The following is a 19,124-nucleotide window of genomic DNA, read 5'->3' on the forward strand; positions in this document are numbered from 1 at the left end:
GAAGAGGAGGCGGGCCAGCAGATACGAAGAGGAGGACAAGCAGATAAAAAAAATGCAGAAAATCTAAAATTTCGAGAGGAGGAAAAGCTAGAAATTCCGAGAGGAAGAAAAAGCTGGAATTCTGAGAGAAAGAACGGAACGAAGAATTTTTGCAAATACAGAGTTCTTTTCCTTTCTCTTATATATATTTTATTATTTTTTTATTTGCTGAATTGTTATTAAGAATGTTGAATGCGAATTTATGTTTGAGAAATTATTGGATTGATTTATTAGTTATGATTTGCTAGTTTTCTTATCCTAGGGCTAGGACGTAGTCATTGAATTTTTGATATGAATTGAGTATGGTTGTATTGAATATTTTTTGTTAATTGCAATTTGATGATTTCGCTTTTCATTCTTGCAATTTATTGGCTATGAATTGTATGCTTAAGATGTTGAATGAAGTAACGAAAGTTGAAGTTCAATATTAGTTGGTGAATTTATCAAACATTGGTGGTGTAGTTTAGAAATAAATGCACACCCTTGTGACCTACAATCAAGAATTTCACAGATCATAAGAATTTATATTAATTTCTATGATCACGAAAGTAGACATAGGATTAATATAGGTATAGATGTTATGCCTTGAAAGAGGATATCACATAAAAAAAGGAATTCGGTCATTGTAATTAGCAGAATATTAACAATCAGATTTAAATTCATTGAAGGAATTCAATTGATGAAATCCAAGCCCTAGGAACCTTTCATATTTGATTTTTCAGGTCATGAAATTGCAGTCAATCATATCAATTTAGGGTCGTCTAAATAATATAGAAAATTTATAAATTGGTACTTGAATCGCCTCCTTGTGGAAACGATACTTTTTTTGCCCTATTCTACTTGTCATGACCCATGCACTTGTGGTAGAGTCTAGGGACTATCAAGTTTTTAGCACCGTTGCTGGGGAGGATTGTTGTTAATATCAAAACAAATAATTTTCTGCATTAATTTAGACTATTTTGTTCTTTTTGTTAATTTATAATTTTTATATTTAGTGTATGAAATGAAACTGTGAGCTAATTGAGCCTTTTGATCCAGAAATTGAGAGAACCCTACGAGCATTAAGGAAACAATAAAGATTAGAGCTAAAGCAAAAACAAGCAGTAGCCATGGCAGATAACCAAGATAAGCAGAATAAAAGGTTGTTGAGTGACTATACCGTGCCGAATGTCAATGGTGCTCAACTCAGTATTGTGAGACCTATAGTCAATGCTAATAATTTTGAGATTAAGCCTGGTCTCATCAAGATGGTGCAGCAGGAGCAGTTTGGTGGAGGACCTGCTGAGGATCCACATGCACACCTTGCCAATTTCTTGGAGATTTGTGATACAATCAAGACGAATGGAGTTAGTGATGATGCTATTCGACTCTGACTTTTTCCATTTTCTCTAAAGGATAAAGCCAAGGCCTGGTTGAATTCCAAAGCGCCTAACTCTTTCACCACCTGGAATGCCTTGTAACAAGCTTTTCTAAGTAAGTATTTTCCCCCAGGTAAGACCGCCAAACTTAGAAATGATATTACCAGTTTTGCTCAGTTTGATGGTGAATCTTTGTATGAAGCCTGGGAGAGGTTTAAGGATTTGCAAAGGAAGTGTCCACATCATGGTCTTCCTGATTGGCTGATTGTACAGACTTTCTATAATGGATTAACACATTCAGTCAGAATTACCATAGATTCAGCTGCAGGAGGTACTTTAATGAGTAAGTCAACAGAAGAGGCATATGAGTTGTTAGAAGAAATGGCCTCTAACAATTATCAGTGGTCTAATGAAAGAGGTATGCCTAAGAAAGTTCCAGGTATGTATGATGTAGATGGCATAAACATGTTGAATGCCAAGGTTGATTCTCTAGTAAAAATGTTCGGTAAGCTGGGTAATGTGAATTCCGTTTCTAGACCTGTATTAAGTTGTGATTGCTGTGGAGGAGCTCACATGAGTTCTGATTGTATGCAGGTTCAATTTGTGTCTAATTATAACAGGCAGCAGCAGCAGAACAACCCTTATTCCAACACATACAATCCAGGCTGGAAGAATCATCCCAACTTTTCATGGAAAGATCAAGGTAACCAAGGTAGCAGTTCTAGACCTCTCCATCCTCCTGGTTTCCAACCAATACCATCCCAACCAAAAAATAAGCAGTCTTGGAAGATAGATATTGAGAAGTTAGCCAATGCCAGTTCAGAGAGATTTGAGAGACTGGAGGCAAAGGTTGACCAGTTGGCGAGTTCCAATAGAAATGTGGAGATGCAATTGGGGCAGTTAGCCAATTCCATCAATTCTCGTGGACAGGGTAATTTGCCTAGTAAGACAAAGGTCAATCCAAAGGAGCATTGCAAGACAGTCACCTTGAGAAGTGGTAAGCAACTTGGTCAGGTAAGTGGTGAGCTATAGTTGGTGATGAAGTAGATTATGAAGAGGTGAGCAAGAAAATCAGTGAAGAAGTTGAGGACCTAGCCAAGACACCATCCCCACTACCACCAGTCGAACCTTATATTCCTTCCATTCCTTTTTCTCAAAGGCTTAAGCAGAATAAAATTGATCAATAGTTTGAGAAAGTTTTGAAAGTATTTAGGCAGCTTCACATTAATATTCCTTTTGCAGACGCCTTAGCACAAATTCCTGCACATACAAAATTTTAAAGGAGATCATGTCTAAGAAGAGGAAATTGGAAGATTTCGAGACCATTACCTTGACGGAGAAATGCAGTGCCATTATCTAGAATAAGCTTCCACCAATGCTAAGAGATCCAGGGAGTTTTTCTATTCCTTGTACTATAGGTGATGTTGATTTTTCTATAGCTTTGTGTGATTTAGGTGCTAGTGTTTCACTAATGCTTTTATCTGTATCCAGGAAGCTTGGATTGAAGGAGTTGAAGCCTGCTACCATCTCTTTGCAGCTAGCTGATCGATCGGTCAAATATTCTTTGGGTGTTCTTGAGAATGTGCTGATCAAGGTAAAGAAGTTTATCATTCCAGTTGATTTTATTGTTTTGAAGATGGAAGAAGATACCGAGATCCCTATCATTTTAGGCCGGCCCTTTCTAGCCACAGCTGGAGCTATCATAGATGTTAAGAATGGTAGGTTGACTTTGAAGCTTGGTGAAGAAGAGGTAGAGTTTAATTTATTTGAAGCTACTAAATATCCTTCTTTTACTGATCATGTTTTTCGAGTTGATATTGTAGATGAGTCGACTAGAGAGGTTTTTAGGGCTGAAAATACTAAAGAACCTCTTGAGACTTGTTTAGTGAGTGTAGTGGCAAGTAAAGATGATAATCTAGAGGTTGTTAAAGTGGCGTGTGCATTAGAGGCTACATGTCCTAAGCCAAAGAAGAGAGGTATTTATTTTGAGGATATCGGCAAAGGTAAGCCACCCCCTCCCGCTTCTAATGTGCAAGCACCAGTTCTGGAGTTGAAGCCATTACCCTCACATCTCAGGTATGCATTTTTAGGTGAAAATAATACTTTGCCTGTGATTGAGAGTGCTTCTTTGTCTGATGAACAACTTGACAAATTGATATGTATTTTGAGATTGAGAAAAAAAGCCATAGGATGGACTATAACAGACCTTAGAGGAATTAGCCCTTCATTGTGTATGCATAGAATTTTAATGGAGGATAACCATAAACCTACTGTTGAAAATCAAAGACGGTTAAATCCTAACATGAAAGAAGTAGTTAGGGCTGAAGTTCTTAAATGGTTAGATGCAGGGATTATTTATCCTATATCTGATAGTTCATGGATTAGTCTAGTTCAGGTAGTACCTAAAAAGGGTGGGATGGCTGTGGTGCAAAATGAAAATAATGAATTAATTTCTACTAGGACAGTAACTGGGTGGAGAGTCTGCATAGATTATAGGAAACTTAATAGTGTTACCCGTAAGGATCATTTTTCTTTACCTTTTCTTGATCAGGTGCTTGAGAGACTTGCTGGGTATGCGTATTACTGTTTTTTAGATGGTTATTCAGGGTATAACCAGATTTCTATATCCCCCGAAGATCAAGAAAAGACCACCTTCACTTGTCCTTATGGTACTTTTGCATTCCGTATGATGCCTTTTGGTTTGTGTAATGCACCTGCTACATTCCAACGTTGCGTGATGGCTATTTTCTCTGATTTTGTTGAAAAGATCATGAAGGTTTTCATGGATGATTTTTCTGTTTTTGGATCTTCTTTTGATAGTTTAGATAACTTATCTCAAATTTTGCAATTCTGTGAGGAGACCAATTTGGTCTTGAATTGGGACAAATATCATTTTATGGTGCAGGAAGGTATTGTTTTAGGCCACAAAATTTAAGCAAGAGGCCTTGAGGTGGACCGAGCAAAAATAGAAATTATTGAAAAATTGCCACTACCTACAAATGTTAAGGGAGTTAGAAGTTTTCTTGGTCACACAGGATTTTACCAGCATTTTATTAAGGATTTCTCTAAAATTTCTTAACCTCTTTGTAATCTGTTGAATAAGGATGTTGTGTTTGATTTTGATAAGGACTGTTTGAATGCTTTTAACAGGTTGAAGCAAGAGTTGGTATCAGCACCAATTATGGTAGCCCCAGATTGGAGTTTGCCTTTTGAGCTAATGTGTGAGGCTAGTGATTTCGCTTTGGGCGTTGTTCTTGACCAGAGAAAAGACAGAAAGTTGCATGTTATATATTATGCTAGTAGAGTTTTAAATAATGCACAGTTGAATTATGCAACTACTGAAAAAGAATTTCTTGCTGTTGTGTTTGCTTGTGACAAGTTTCGATCTTATCTTGTAGGTTCCAAGGTGATCGTATATACGGACCATTCAGCAATCAAGTACTTGCTGAAAAAGAAAGATGCCAAACCGCGCTTGATTCGGTGGGTGCTATTGCTTCAAGAATTTGATCTTGAGATTCGAGACAAGAGAGGCATGGAGAATGTGGTGACAGATCACTTGTCTATATTAGAGGGGCAGTCAAGAGCAGATGGGGTGCCCATTAATGAAAGCTTTCCAGATGAGCAGTTGTTGGCAGTTTCAGTCATCTCCTGGTATGCTGATTTGGTGAACTATTTGGTGAGTGACATTATTCCCCCTGATTTGAGCTATCATCAGAAGAAAAATTTTTCGTGGGATGTGAAGCATTATTTTTGAAAAGAACCGCTACTCTATAAACACTGTGCAGATGGGATGATTAGAAGATGTGTGCCCCAAGATGAGATGCAGGATATACTTGACCATTGCCATTTCTTGGAGTGTGGTGGATATTTCAGTACCTCTAAGACAGTTGCAAAGGTATGGCAGTCTGGTTTTTACTGGTCGACTATGTATCAAGATACTAGACAATATGTGAGCATATGTGATAGATGTCAGAGGATTGGCAACATTTCAAAAAAGAATGAGATGCCCTTGACCAATATCCTGGAGGTTGAACTGTTTGATTTATGGAGAATTGATTTCATGGGCTCATTTCCTTCTTCCTTCAATAATCAGTACATTCTGGGAGCAGTGGATTATGTGTCTAAATGGGTTGAAGCTACTGCAACTCAGACTAATGACTCTCGGATGGTGATGAGATTTGTGAAGAAAAATATTTTTTCAAGATTTGGTGTGCCGAGAGCTATTAGTAGTGATGAAGGCTCCCATTTTTGTAATCGGTCATTTGAGGCTTTGTTGAAGAAATATGGGGTTACTCATAAGGTGGCACTTGCCTATCATCCCCAAACAAATGGGCAAGTGGAACTTGCAAATAGGGAATTGAAGCAAATTTTGGAGAAAATTGTGAGCAGTTCAAGAAAGGAGTGGGCGAATAAGTTAGATGATGCACATTGCCCCTATAGGACAGCTTTCAAGACACCTTTGGGTATGTCTCCTTACAGACTTGTCTTTGGAAAGTCTTGTCACTTACCAGTGGAATTGGAACAGAGGGCCTATTGGGCAATCAAGGAGTTTAACATGGACTTGAAAGCTGCGGGAGAAAAAAAATTGTTACAGTCGAGTGAGTTGGAGGAGTTTAGGTTGGATGCTTATGAAAATACTCGGATTTACAAGGAAAAGATAAAGCATTGGCATGATAAACATCTTCAGATTAGAAACTTCGAAATTGGGCAGCAAGTATTACTCTTCAACTCAAGACTTAAGTTATTTCCAGGCAAGCTTCATTCTAGGTGGTCTGGCCCATTCACGGTAACGAAAGTGTATCCATATGGTGCTGTTGAGGTGCGTAGTGAGGTCACTGGTACATTTAAGGCAAATGGGCAGCGTTTGAAGCCTTATCTTTCTAGTAATGCGGTTCCTAAAGGAGTGATTTACTCTTTGAAGAATCCTACCTATGGTTGATAGTGTGGAAGTCAAGATAATGACTGTAAACAAGCGCTTCTTGGGAGGCATCTCAACCACAAAAAAAAAAAAAAATTCCTTTCTTTTGTCTTTTATTATATGTTTTAATTGTTGTTTTTGTTTAAGTCTTTGAATAATTATTATTGTGACCCCTTTCTTTTTGGTTGTGTTGTGTAGGTGCAGAAAAATCAAGCAAGAAGCTAGTTCGTGTTCAATTCAGTCGGACATTCATTGTGTTCAGCCTTGCTAAAAGGGGAGTATTAGTCTTCCATTTTTCTTTGCTTTCACATTAAGGACAATGTGAAAATTAAGTTTGGGTGAGTGGATATTTGATTATGCTGAATGCTGGTGCAAGTTATGTTTGTTTGAGAAAGAAATTTTTTTTGAAATTCTGGTTTGTTCGCTTTCATACAAGTTAATTGGTGATCATATCCATGTCTTCCAAACAAAATTTTTATGTGAAAGATTAGGAGAAATGAACATGCATTTGCAATTGTGTGAGACTTATCTAGGATCAACATTACACTTTTGGGTTCTTTATTGTGTTTAAGCATTGAATTTTGATTTAGGATAGGCAATATCTTATAAAGCAAAAGTAAGTATATTTGTTTTCCTTTGGGATTATTGAAGTACATCTTTCCTTGCAAAGTTGTATGAGTTGTATGATTATGCATAAAAGATGAGTGTGATGCTTTTCTTGTGATTATCCCCTTTGATCTAGTCCTAAATAGGGTTTAAGTAAATAGAGTGATAATGATTAGACAGTCGAATAAATAAATGTGTACAAAATTCTATCTACTCCAATGTTTTGAGTTGCTTAGTAACTAGGGGTATTCATCACCAATGTTTACTTTTACGTCAAACGGCAACTTGAAATATGAGTATGCAAAAGCACTTTAAGTGTGTGACTTGTTGAGTAACCGGGTGCATCCATCACAAATGCTTGTATTCGCGTCAAAAGGCAAGTGACAACTTAAAGACAGAATAATTGGTAGAAAAAAAAAACTCTCTAGTTTGCTACCTTGTTTGTAGTAGTGAGAAGGGGTGATTGCAGGTTAAGTTGTTATATGATTCAATTGTGTTGGTCGCATGATAAATATGATTGAGTTTGGAATTATATATGGATATTTGATCTAGAGAATGTGAGTATGCTTAGTTTTCCTTTATTTGCTATTGTTTATGTACTAAGTTGAATATTTGATGTTTGCATGATAGGTCCTTTGGGTGGGATGAGTTGAGCCTGACTATGGTTATTGTCCTTTGTTTTTATGGTTTTTCTTTTGCTTGAGGACAAGCAAACATTCAAGTTTGGGGGTATTTGATGTGGAAATTTATTTCATACATTTTTTTAGTCTTAGTTGTTTTGTTTTAGAGTGTTTTGTATGTTCTTAGCCCATTTGTCTAGAATTTAGATGTCTTATACATTTATTTAATTCTTGAAAATTCTTGGTATTTTGCAGGTGTTTAATTATTGAATTCGGTTGAAATTGGGCTGGTCTAGTCAACCCAGAATACTGTTTGGTTTTTTGGTTCTAACTGGAGCTACAGACCTCTGTTTTATATGTTGTTTAGCTTGATAGAAAGATAAGACATAGACCTAAAACTTTTATGAAGATCACAAAACCCAGTTCTGCATTTTTGAAGTCCAAAACTTAGCCGAAACGGAGAAGTCCGAATCTGTCCAGAATTTTACTGCGGCCCAGACCCTGTTTCGGTTTTCAACTTGTATCTGGAGTTATATAAGTCAGAATAATGCAAACCTAGGTGCGTTGGAAAGCTGAGAACAAGATATAAAACTTTCATGAAGGGTCCAACTCCAAAGTATATATCTTTGATACTCTAAATCCAGCTAGGACTCGAGTCTAAAAATCAGCCTAGAATTCTGGATTTCAGCTAGCAGATAGGGAGGAAATCTGTTTTCAAATTCAAAAAAAGAAAATTCCAAGAAGAGGAGGGGGGCCAGCAGATACGAAGAGGAGGACAAGAAGATAAAAAAAAAATGCAAAAAATCTAAAATTCTGAGAGGAGGAAAAGCTAGAAATTTCGAGAGGAAGAAAAAGCTGGAATTCTGAGAGAAAGAACGGAATGAAGAATTTTTGCAAATACAGAGTTCTTTTTCTTTCTCTTATATATATTTTATTATTTTTTTATTTGCTGAATTATTATTAAGAATGTTGAATGCGAATTTATGTTTGAGAAATAATTGGATTGATTTATTAGTTATGATTTGCTAGTTTTCTTATCCTAGGGCTAGGACGTAGTCATTGAATTTTTTATATGAATTGAGTATGGTTGTATTGAATATCTTTTGTTAATTGCAATTTGATGATTTCGGTTTTCATTCTTGCAATTTACTGGCCATGAATTGCATGCTTAAGATGTTGAATGAAGTTACGAAAGTTGAAGTTCAATATTAGTTGGTGAATTTATCAAACATTGGTAGTGTAGTTTAGAAATAAAGGCACACCCTTGTGACCTATAATCAAGAATTTCATAGATCATAATGAATTTATATTAATTTCTATGATCACGAAAGTAGACATAGGATTAATATAGGTATAGGTGTTATGCCTTGAAAGAGGATATCACATAAAAAAAAAGGAATTCCGTCATTGTAATTAGCAGAATATTAACAATTAGATTTAAATTCATTGAAGGAATTCAATTGATGAAATCCAAGCCCTAGGAACCTTTCATATTTGATTTTTCAGGTTAAGAAATTGCAGTCAGTCACATCAATTTGGGGTCGTCTAAATAATATAGGAAATTTATAAATTGGTACTTGAATCGCCTTCTTGTAGAAACGATACTCTTTTTGCCCTATTCTACTTGTCATTACCCATGCACTTGTGGCAGAGTCTAGGGACTATCAGTGACATATAAATGGATGAGTGTACAACTCTTGTACAATGCTTCTTAAGCAAATTGCAGTGGCACTTGGTCTCTAAGTTATGAAGACCTCACCTAACAATTATTGGCCCCATTCCTTAGTTAAGTCAGACCCACCGTATAACCGTAGAAATAAAGTGATCATTGGGTCCTCACCTATCAGTTATTGGTGCCCAACCCCACCTTTACCCTGCAACATCTCATGTCTAATAGAGAGGTCCAGTCCCCCGATGCAACTTGCCCACTGTGTCCAGCTGAGACAAATCAACACCGAAAAAACCTTAGCAACTCTACTACGGTGGAAGACCTATGGACTTAATATTGTGAAGTCATATCTTAGTGTTTGCAACCTTGAGCTCTTCATAAGAGGTAATCGAGCAATTGGCCAGGTAAGCAGGTGGGAAGCTCCCCTTACTCGGAGAGTAAGGTCCTAATTAAGTAACCACCTTTTAGGCTGAAAGAGTAGATGCCCTACAAGCCAATCGCAATATGTATTGTGAAGAATTTTCTTTTGATTTTCCAAATCATGTACATGACATTTAATATAAATAAAGGCATTGTGTTTCATTATATGCTGTTGATTATATTTGTGATGAACCCCTTAGATTAAGGCAATGATTTTGAGGCTATGATGAGATCATACTAGTGAGACCTAAAATTCTAAAATTCTAATCTTAAATATTTTCAGTCATTGGTACATTGAGTCGGGGATCAATGTTTACCGGAAAGACTGGCACATCTTATGTATGCTCGATGCAGAGGGTGATTGATCTCACAATCACTTGTGTGGAGACACTAATACAAAAATGTGGGTGCTCATTAGAGAAATGAGTTCACTGAATTGACCTACAAAGAGAAATTTTATGAAGTCTTACTTACATGTCAAAAGATGATTCTCTTAGTGGGAGTTGTGCAACTGATCCTTTGACCTGAGATCACCATAGTATCTTGTGCACATAAATCCATATTTTGGTTTCCACTCATTCATGACAATAAGTTATGTACGAGGTCTTCTGGATATGGTGGATTATGTATGAAGGTTATGAGTGTTGGGTTGTGGAGCCTGATCCATTCCCTTTTCCTAGACCCCTATGTGCACTATGGTGGTGGAGGATCAAGGAAAGACAAGCCGGAAAGAGTTTCGAGAAGATTCCGAGTTGAATCAGCAAAGAAACCTTCAGCAAGGTCCGGAGTCGACTCCAGCAGACTTGGAGTCGACTCTGGCACGCAGGTAGTCTTGGCACAGTTTTTGGAGTCGACTCCAGCAGACCTGGAGTCGACTCCCCAGTGTTGGAGTCGACTCGAGAACTCCAGGAGTCGACTCCCACAGGCAGACAGAGAGGCACTTTTCTGTGGACTGTTGCCGAGTCGACTCGCAGAATTGCGGGAGTCGACTCGAGCACGGTTTTCACGCGAGGCTGAGTTATGAACCGGGTCCAAGCCAAGGTTTTTTGAGCCCTAATCAAAGTAAGAGATTGGGAGGTATATATAGACTTCTTGAGGGACACGAGAGTGCGTGGCAACCTAGAGAAACCCTAGAACTCATCAACGAGAGGTTCCAAAAGTAGATCCTTTGTGTGCATCAGAAAGACGACGTGTTGCTCGTCTTGAGAGAGATTGTTTTGCTGTGAGAAAGAGAGTTTGTTTCTCTTCTCTTGAATCTCTGTAACTTCCTTTGATCATATAGTGAAATATTGATCTGTGCGGCTGTGGACGTAGGAGCAAGAGACTCCGAACCACATAAACTTGAGTGTCTTGTGTGTTTTGCTATTGTTTTTGCCGTGTTATTATTTCTCCTACTATCCTTTATATTCCGCATTCGTAGGGTTGATCCCTAACAACTGGTATCAGAGCCCTCTGGTTCGAAGAAAAAAAAAAAAAAAGGTGGGAGCAATGGCGGCTGAAGAAGGCAAGGTCAAGATTGACAGATTTGACGGCAAAGACTTTGGTTTCTGGAAGATGCAGATCGAAGATTATTTATATCAGAAGAAACTTCATCTACCTCTTGAAGGTATGAAACCGACAGATATGTCACGGGCCGACTGGGATTTAATGGATCGTCAGGCTTTGGGAGTTGTTCGCTTGACGTTGGCTCGAAATATTGCGTTCAACGTTTTGGAAGAAAAGACAACAGCAGGTTTGCTGAAAGCACTGTCGAATATGTATGAAAAACCCTCGGCCTCTAACAAGGTGTACCTGATGCGCCGTTTATTCAATCTGAAGATGAGTGAAGGTTCCTCAGTTACGGATCACATCAATGAGTTCAATCTGATTACGAGCCAGTTGAGTTCGGTGGAAATCAGCTTTGAGGATGAAGTTCGTGCTCTAATTCACCTATCCTCCTTGCCAGAAAGTTGGGGTGCAACGGTGACAGCTGTAAGCAGTTCCTGCGGCTCAAACAAACTGAAGTTTGAGGAGGTCCGAAATCTGATACTCAGTGAAGATATCAGAAGGAGGGAGTCTGGTGTGAAATCTGGTTCGATTCTGAACACATCTGAAGGCAGAGGAAGAACTGTGCAACGCAGTGAAAATCGTGGCAGATCGAAGTCTAAGAGGAGGAGCAAGTCTAGATCGAAAGGCGATGGCTGCTGGCATTGTGGCAAGATAGGCCACACGAGGAAGAATTGTTGGCTCAGAAAGAAGAATCCAAGCAAGGGGCAGAATGAGGAGTCCGTGAATGCAACCACAGATGAAGCCAACGATGCTTTGATTCTCAGCGTGGACAGTCCTATGGAATCGTGGATACTAGACTCTGGAGCTTCGTTTCATTCTACCTCACGGAAGGAGTGTATGCTGAATTACACTGCAGGAGACTTCGGAAAGGTTTATCTCGCTGATGATGAGCCTTTAGATATTGTGGGGAAAGGTGAAGTTCATATCAGGATGCTGAATCAGTCAGTGTGGAAACTGAAGAATGTGAGGCATGTCCCAGGCTTGAAGAGAAACTTGATTTCTGTTGGGCAGCTTGACAGCGAAGGGTATGTTACTACCTTCGTAGGTGGTTCATGGAAAATTACCAAAGGAGCTATGGTGATAGCACGTGGGAACAAGTTGGGAACTCTCTACATGACCAATGACACCAAGGATACGGTGGCATTAGCAGAAAGAGGTGCAGATAGTTGTCTTTGGCATCGCAGACTCGGACATATGAGTGAGAAAGGTATGAAGATGATGGTGAAAAAGAACAAGCTAGCAGATCTGAAAACTGTTGATGTAGGTCTCTGTGAAGACTGCATATTTGGGAAGCAGAAAAGAGTTAGTTTCTCAAAGGGTGGAAGAACACCGAAGACAGAAAAGCTAGAGCTTGTACACACAGATGTGTGGGGGCCTTCACCGGTTGCATCTCTTGGAGGCTCACACTATTATGTCACGTTCATCGACGACTCTACCAGAAAGGTTTGGATTTATTTCATGAAGCACAAATCAGAGGTATTTGTCACCTTTAAGAAGTGGAAAAGTCTAGTGGAGAATGAATCTGGTGTAAAGATAAAACGACTAAGGTCTGATAATGGCGGTGAGTATGACAGCAGCGAGTTCAAGAAATTCTGCGCAGAGAATGGAATCCGAATGGAGAAGACAATACCGAGCACACCGCAGCAAAATGGGGTGGCTGAGCGAATGAACAGAACCCTGAATGAGAGAGCCAATAGTATGAGGATCCATGCTGGTTTGCCCAAGATATTTTGGGCTGAGGCAGTCAACACCGCAACGTATCTGATAAACAGAGGCCCGTCGGTTCCCCTAGATTGCAAATTGCCTGAAGAAGAGTGGACAGGAAAAATAGTAAATTTGTCACACTTGAGGGTCTTTGGGTGTGTCTCCTTTGTGCACATCAATGCAGAGAAAAGGGACAAGCTAGATGCAAAGTCCAGAAAATGTTTCTTCATTGGATACGGTACAGATGATTTTGGTTACAAGTTCTGGGATACGCAGAACCAGAAGGTCATCAGAAGCAAGGATGTGATATTCAATGAGCGAGTTCTCTATAAGGACAAGAATACTTCAGATCTTGAGAATGTAGGGGAGCAAAGCAAGGAAAAACAGCAAGTTGAGTTGCAAGAGATTACAGAAGAAGACGTTGCCAAAAGAGTTCAGAGAAATCCTGAAAATTCAGAAACTGTTGCGGCACAACCTCAACCAAGTATACCGCAGCTGAGAAGATCTACAAGAATTTCCAGACAACCGGATAGATATTCATCCTCTTTACATTATCTGCTATTGACAGATGAAGGTGAACCCGAGTGTTATGAAGAAGCCATGGAAAGCAAAGATTCGGTGAAGTGGGAGTTAGCCATGAAGGACGAGATGAAGTCCTTGGATAGAAATCAAACTTGGGAGCTCAGTTCACTACCAGAAGGCAAGAAGGCTTTACAGAACAAGTGGGTCTACAAAGTTAAAGAGGAACATGATGGAAGCAAGAGGTACAAAGCAAGGTTGGTTGTGAAAGGCTTCCAACAGAAGGAAGGTATCGACTACACTGAGATTTTCTCTCCGGTAGTCAAATATTCAACAATCAGAGTGATTCTGAGTATTGTGGCAGCAGAAAATCTGTATTTGGAGCAGCTGGATGTTACAACTGCATTTCTCCATGGAGAGATTGATGAAGACATCTACATGCAGCAACCTATCGGCTTTGCAGTCCCTAGCAAGGAGAACCTTGTATGCAAACTGAAGAGAAGTTTGTATGGTTTGAAACAGGCCCCGAGGTTGTGGTACAAAAAGTTCGATGGATTCATGATCAACAATGGTTTTGCAAGATGTCAAGAAGATCATTGCTGTTATCATAAGGTACTTGATGGCAGTTTTATCATCTTACTCTTGTATGTTGACGACATGTTGATAGCCGAACCAAACCTACAAGAGATTGAAAGATGGAAGAAAGAGCTATCAAGGAAGTTTGCAATGAAAGACATGGGTGTAGCAAAACAGATGCTTGGGCTAAGGATTGAAAGGGATAAGGTGGCTGGAACACTGAAGCTTTGTCAAGCTAACTACATTGATAAGGTGCTGAATAGATTCAATATGACAGATGCAGATCCTGTGAAGACACCTTTGGCAAGCCACTTCAAACTTTCAAAAGAGCAATCACCCAAGGATGATGAGGAGCTGAAGAAGATGTCAAGGGTACCATATGCTTCAGCTGTAGGCAGCTTGATGTATGCTATGATATGCACGAGACCCGACATTACACATGCAGTGGGAGCTGTGAGCAGATACATGGCCAATCCGGGTAGACAACATTGGGAGGCTGTCAAGTGGATCCTAAGATATTTGAAAGGTACCAGAAATGTAGGCTTGTGTTATAGAAAAGGCAGTCAAACACTACAAAGTTTTGTGGATGCAGACCTAGGAGGTGATACTGACACTAGAAGAAGCACCACAGGGTATGTTTATACCATAGGCGGGACAGCAGTGAGCTGGTTCTCACAACTGCAAAAGATCGTTGCTCTTTCGACAACTGAGGCAGAATATGTTGCCATTACAGAAGCCAGCAAGGAGATGATTTGGCTACAAAACCTTCTGAAAGAACTGGGCAGAGAACAGAACTATAGTGTACTATTCTGCGATAGTCAGAGTGCTATTCACTTAGCTAAGAACCCAATGTTTCATGCGAGAACGAAGCACATACAGCTGAGATATCACTTCATCAGAAAGTTGCTAGAAGATGGCAGTTTGTTACTTGAGAAGATTCAAGGAGTAAAGAATTCAGCTGATATGTTGACTAAGACAGTCACTACAGAGAAATTGAGGCGATGCATGGCCTCAATTGGCCTCCAAAGATAGTTGAATGGAGGTGCCGCACAAGGAATACATATCAAGATATGGAAGTTTGTTTATTTTTAAAAAGATAGATGCACGACTGGATGTATCAGTCTCCAAGTGGGAGAGTTGTTGGGTTGTGGAGCCTGATCCATTCCCTTTTCCTAGACCCCTATGTGCACTATGGTGGTGGAGGATCAAGGGAAGACAAGCCGGAAAGAGTTTCGAGAAGATTCAGAGTTGAATCAGCAAAGAAACCTTCAGCAAGGTCCGGAGTTGACTCCAGCAGACTTGGAGTCGACTCTGGCACGCAGGTAGTCTTGGCACAGTTTTTGGAGTCGACTCCAGCAGACCTGGAGTCGACTCCCCAGTGTTGGAGTCGACTCGAGAACTCCAGGAGTCGACTCCCACAGGCAGACAGAGAGGCACTTTTCTGTGGACTGTTGCCGAGTCGACTTGCAGAATTGCGGGAGTCGACTCGAGCACGGTTTTTACGCGAGGCTGAGTTATGAACCGGGTCCAAGCCAAGGTTTTTTGAGCCCTAATCAAAGTAAGAGATTGGGAGGTATATATAGACTTCTTGAGGGACATGAGAGTGCGTGGCAACCTAGAGAAACCCTAGAACTCATCAACGAGAGGTTCCAAAAGTAGATCCTTTGTGTGCATCAGGAAGACGACGTGTTGCTCGTCTTGAGAGAGATTGTTTTGCTGTGAGAAAGAGAGTTTGTTTCTCTTCTCTTGAATCTCTGTAACTTCCTTTGATCATATAGTGAAATATTGATCTGTGCGGCTGTGGACGTAGGAGCAAGAGACTCCGAACCACATAAACTTGAGTGTCTTGTGTGTTTTGCTATTGTTTTTGCCGTGTTATTATTTCTCCTACTATCCTTTATATTCCGCATTCGTAGGGTTGATCCCTAACAATGAGTAGGTCAACAAGGAATTAATCACTTCTAGTAAGAGAAGATCGCATCCTATTTATTCTAATCATATGATAATTCAAGAAGCCTTTGATCAAAGCACAATGAAAATTAAAAAGAGTTTCTAATGTTTTATTATTCGAATTATCATTAGAAGATTGAGAAATATATGAATATGAAATTGAGTTTGACATATATTCATACTCATATACATATTCGGGATGCAGTTTGATTAAAGGATTGAATTGCACGGTAACTTGCCACTGAAGGGTATTTTTGGTATTTCCACCAAATTCAATATTTTTCGGGTAGACATGACACGTTGCTAGACGTCAATCTTGTCTTATAGGTTTGATCGAATTAAAGAGTTTAATTCGATCACCAATTAGAAAGGATTATAATTGTTAAGTTCGGGTTCGCGCAGTTTGAACTTAAATCGATTAGAAGAGTTCTAATCAAGTTGGGTCAACTCGCACTCACACCTATTGCTGGCTAAGTATGGAACCCAATGGGTCACACACAAGAAAACTTATTAAGGGTCTAATTGGATTAGATCATGTTTGCAAGATAGACATCCTAGCAGGTGTTGCAAACCCTTAGCTCTTGATTCGAATTGGATTCAAATCCGATTCTTAATTGATATAATTTGATTAGATCATATTCTAAAATGGGTTAGCCAAGAGTTGGCACCTAATTGGCTTGGTTTGAGTCTAATTGGATTAGATTTAATAAATCATTCAATCTAGACCGTTAGATCTTGATCTACCGTTGGATGAAGATATAATGGAGAGTTGGTTTAACCCAATTGGATTGGGTTAGAGGATGGCTATCATAATTGACCATTGGATCTTAATCCCACCATTGGATGAAGACATATTGGGTCAAGTGAATGGCGCCTTGCATTGGAGCCCTTGGATCATCATCATGAAAGATCAAGAGGTGAGGCGTGATGGACATGTGATTAGCATGTGATGTTGACTTGGTCAAAATATGGCACCACATGAAAGGACATATCATTTGATACACCTCCTCACTTGATGTGCACCTCCTCTTATTTGATATGGCCCTTTAAATGATGCTCTTTCATGAAAGGATGTGTGGATGGGATGCATCCCTTGGAGATGCATCCCTACACCTATTATAAATAGGTTAGCACTCCATGGGTTTCATCATTCCAACTCCACCCCACTCCTCTCTTCTTTCTTTCTTACATTAGTTTCTTTCTTTCTAGCATTGCTTCTAGTGTGTCCTAAGCCAAGACAAGGTGGTCTTCTTTAGGACAAAAGAATTAGAAGTGATTTTAGAAGGTTAAAGAAAAATAGAAAGAAAGGAAAGCAAGCCATTAGAGTTCTTTAGAAGAATTCTGCATTAAGGATCAAGTCTTTGGAGCTTAAGACTTAAATCAAGTTTTCGTGTGGATCAACGTTGGAGGGTGAACATTTGGGTACCTAGTGGAAATTCTGCACATTAGATTAGCGTTAGAGGTATTCTTCTATTTTTGCATTTATATTATATTATTTGATTGCTTCCATTAAGGTGATCTTGGCTTATAAGGGTTTTATGTTAAGAAAATTTATCAAAAAATGTTTAAAATTTCTAGCTTCCGCTGCCCATTATAGCATGCTAGAACCCTACAGTGGTATCAGAGCCATCCTTAATTGGTTCAATCAGGTGATTATGCATGATGTATGATTGTTAAATTACTATGAGATAGTAATGTCATATGTTTAGAGGAATGCTGAATTATATGATTCATATATGATATGATATATAATAAAATGTCATGATATGAATTTTTTATAAGAAGATATATTGAAGCATATTAATTGATCCAATCAATTGGTAATAATTTGTACATGCTATGAGATAGCCATGATGTATATATGCTATGAGATAGTATTATGTTATAAATTTCATGATATGAATTTTCATATGAAGATATGTTAATTGATTTTGTTAATTGGTAATAATTTATACATGCTATGAGATAGCTATGATGCATGATAGTTGGTTATGATTTATATATGCTATGAGATAGATATATAATTTGTTATAGCATATACAAAGACATATGTTCAATATGTTATAATTATAGAATGTGCATGAGACCAGTAAGCCCTCAATAACATTATATTAAGTCATAGTGTTGAAAAACTTTGAGCTGACCCATTCTAGAACAATTAATCTAATTGGTGTCTAAGGAAAGCACTAAAAATGGTTACTTAATTAGGACCTTACTCTCTGAGTAAGGGGAGCCTCCCATCTGCTTACCTGGCCAATTGTTTGATTGCCTATTATAGATAAACTTAATGTTGATAAAACACTACTGATATCCTTTCTTCATGCCTCAACATTATTATGTCAAGATCCATGCTAGTTTGTTGTGCAACCACAAGACTTGCAATGAGGACTGATGTTATACTGTCTTGGTGCATAGAGATGCTTATGGCATATTTTAATATGTTGCTTTGTTGTGCAACCACAAGGGCAATATTATTTGAATATGACTATATGGAAATGAAGGGTTTGACTTAACTAAAACATTATAGTTTGTTGTGCAACCACAAGGCTATAAGTGTTTTAAGAGGATAGGATAAAGTTGAGAATTGCATGAGATGCAATTGGAAAGAGTTTCCTACCTTTGAACTCATAAAGGTTTGTTGTGCAACCACAAGGCTTTTATGATGAATTAGTATCTCAACCCTACTAAGAAAAATTAGATTTTCTCGTTTATCATAGGAGAGGGCTATGATATTCGATAAAATAGTGGGAGTAATAATTAGATAAAGTCCTTGTCTAATTGTATATATGTCATCATGATTGGTTTGTTTATGATAGTTTTGTTCTTTGCTTATGTTGAATTAATTCTAAATTAAATGGCATCTTCACTATCACTAAGAGGCATCTTGGATGCCAACAAGTTGACCGGTCCAAACTATGTAGACTGGTTGAGGATTCTTAAGATTGTACTCACTCAGAAGAAAATTTTCTATATTCTTAAAACCCCTGATCTTGGAGATCTAGGGGATGATGCTACAAAAGAGGAGGTAGCCACACATAAGATGTGGAAGAATGACAGTTTAACTGTCAAATGTATCATTCTTGCCTCCATTAGCAATGAGCTACAGAGACAACATGAGAACATGGACACTCAATCCATACTTCTTAATTTAAAGGAGTTGTATGGAGAGCAGTAGAACTGCTAGATATGAGATATCT

The 19,124-nt window shown here is 38.7% G+C and overlaps 1 non-coding gene across 1 annotated transcript; it reads right to left on the reverse strand.

The window, feature by feature from the left end:
- Positions 1 to 1,541: 1,541 nt before the first annotated feature.
- On the reverse strand, positions 1,542 to 1,648 carry LOC120110703 (small nucleolar RNA R71). Its single transcript, XR_005511844.2, has one exon. It is a non-coding gene; the product is annotated as a small nucleolar RNA R71 (small nucleolar RNA).
- Positions 1,649 to 19,124: the final 17,476 nt, after the last annotated feature.

This window comes from Phoenix dactylifera, chromosome 4, assembly GCF_051530095.1.
Source record: "Phoenix dactylifera cultivar Ajwa chromosome 4, Ajwa_hap1_PhDact_Kaust_v1.1, whole genome shotgun sequence".
NCBI lineage: Eukaryota > Viridiplantae > Streptophyta > Magnoliopsida > Arecales > Arecaceae > Phoenix > Phoenix dactylifera.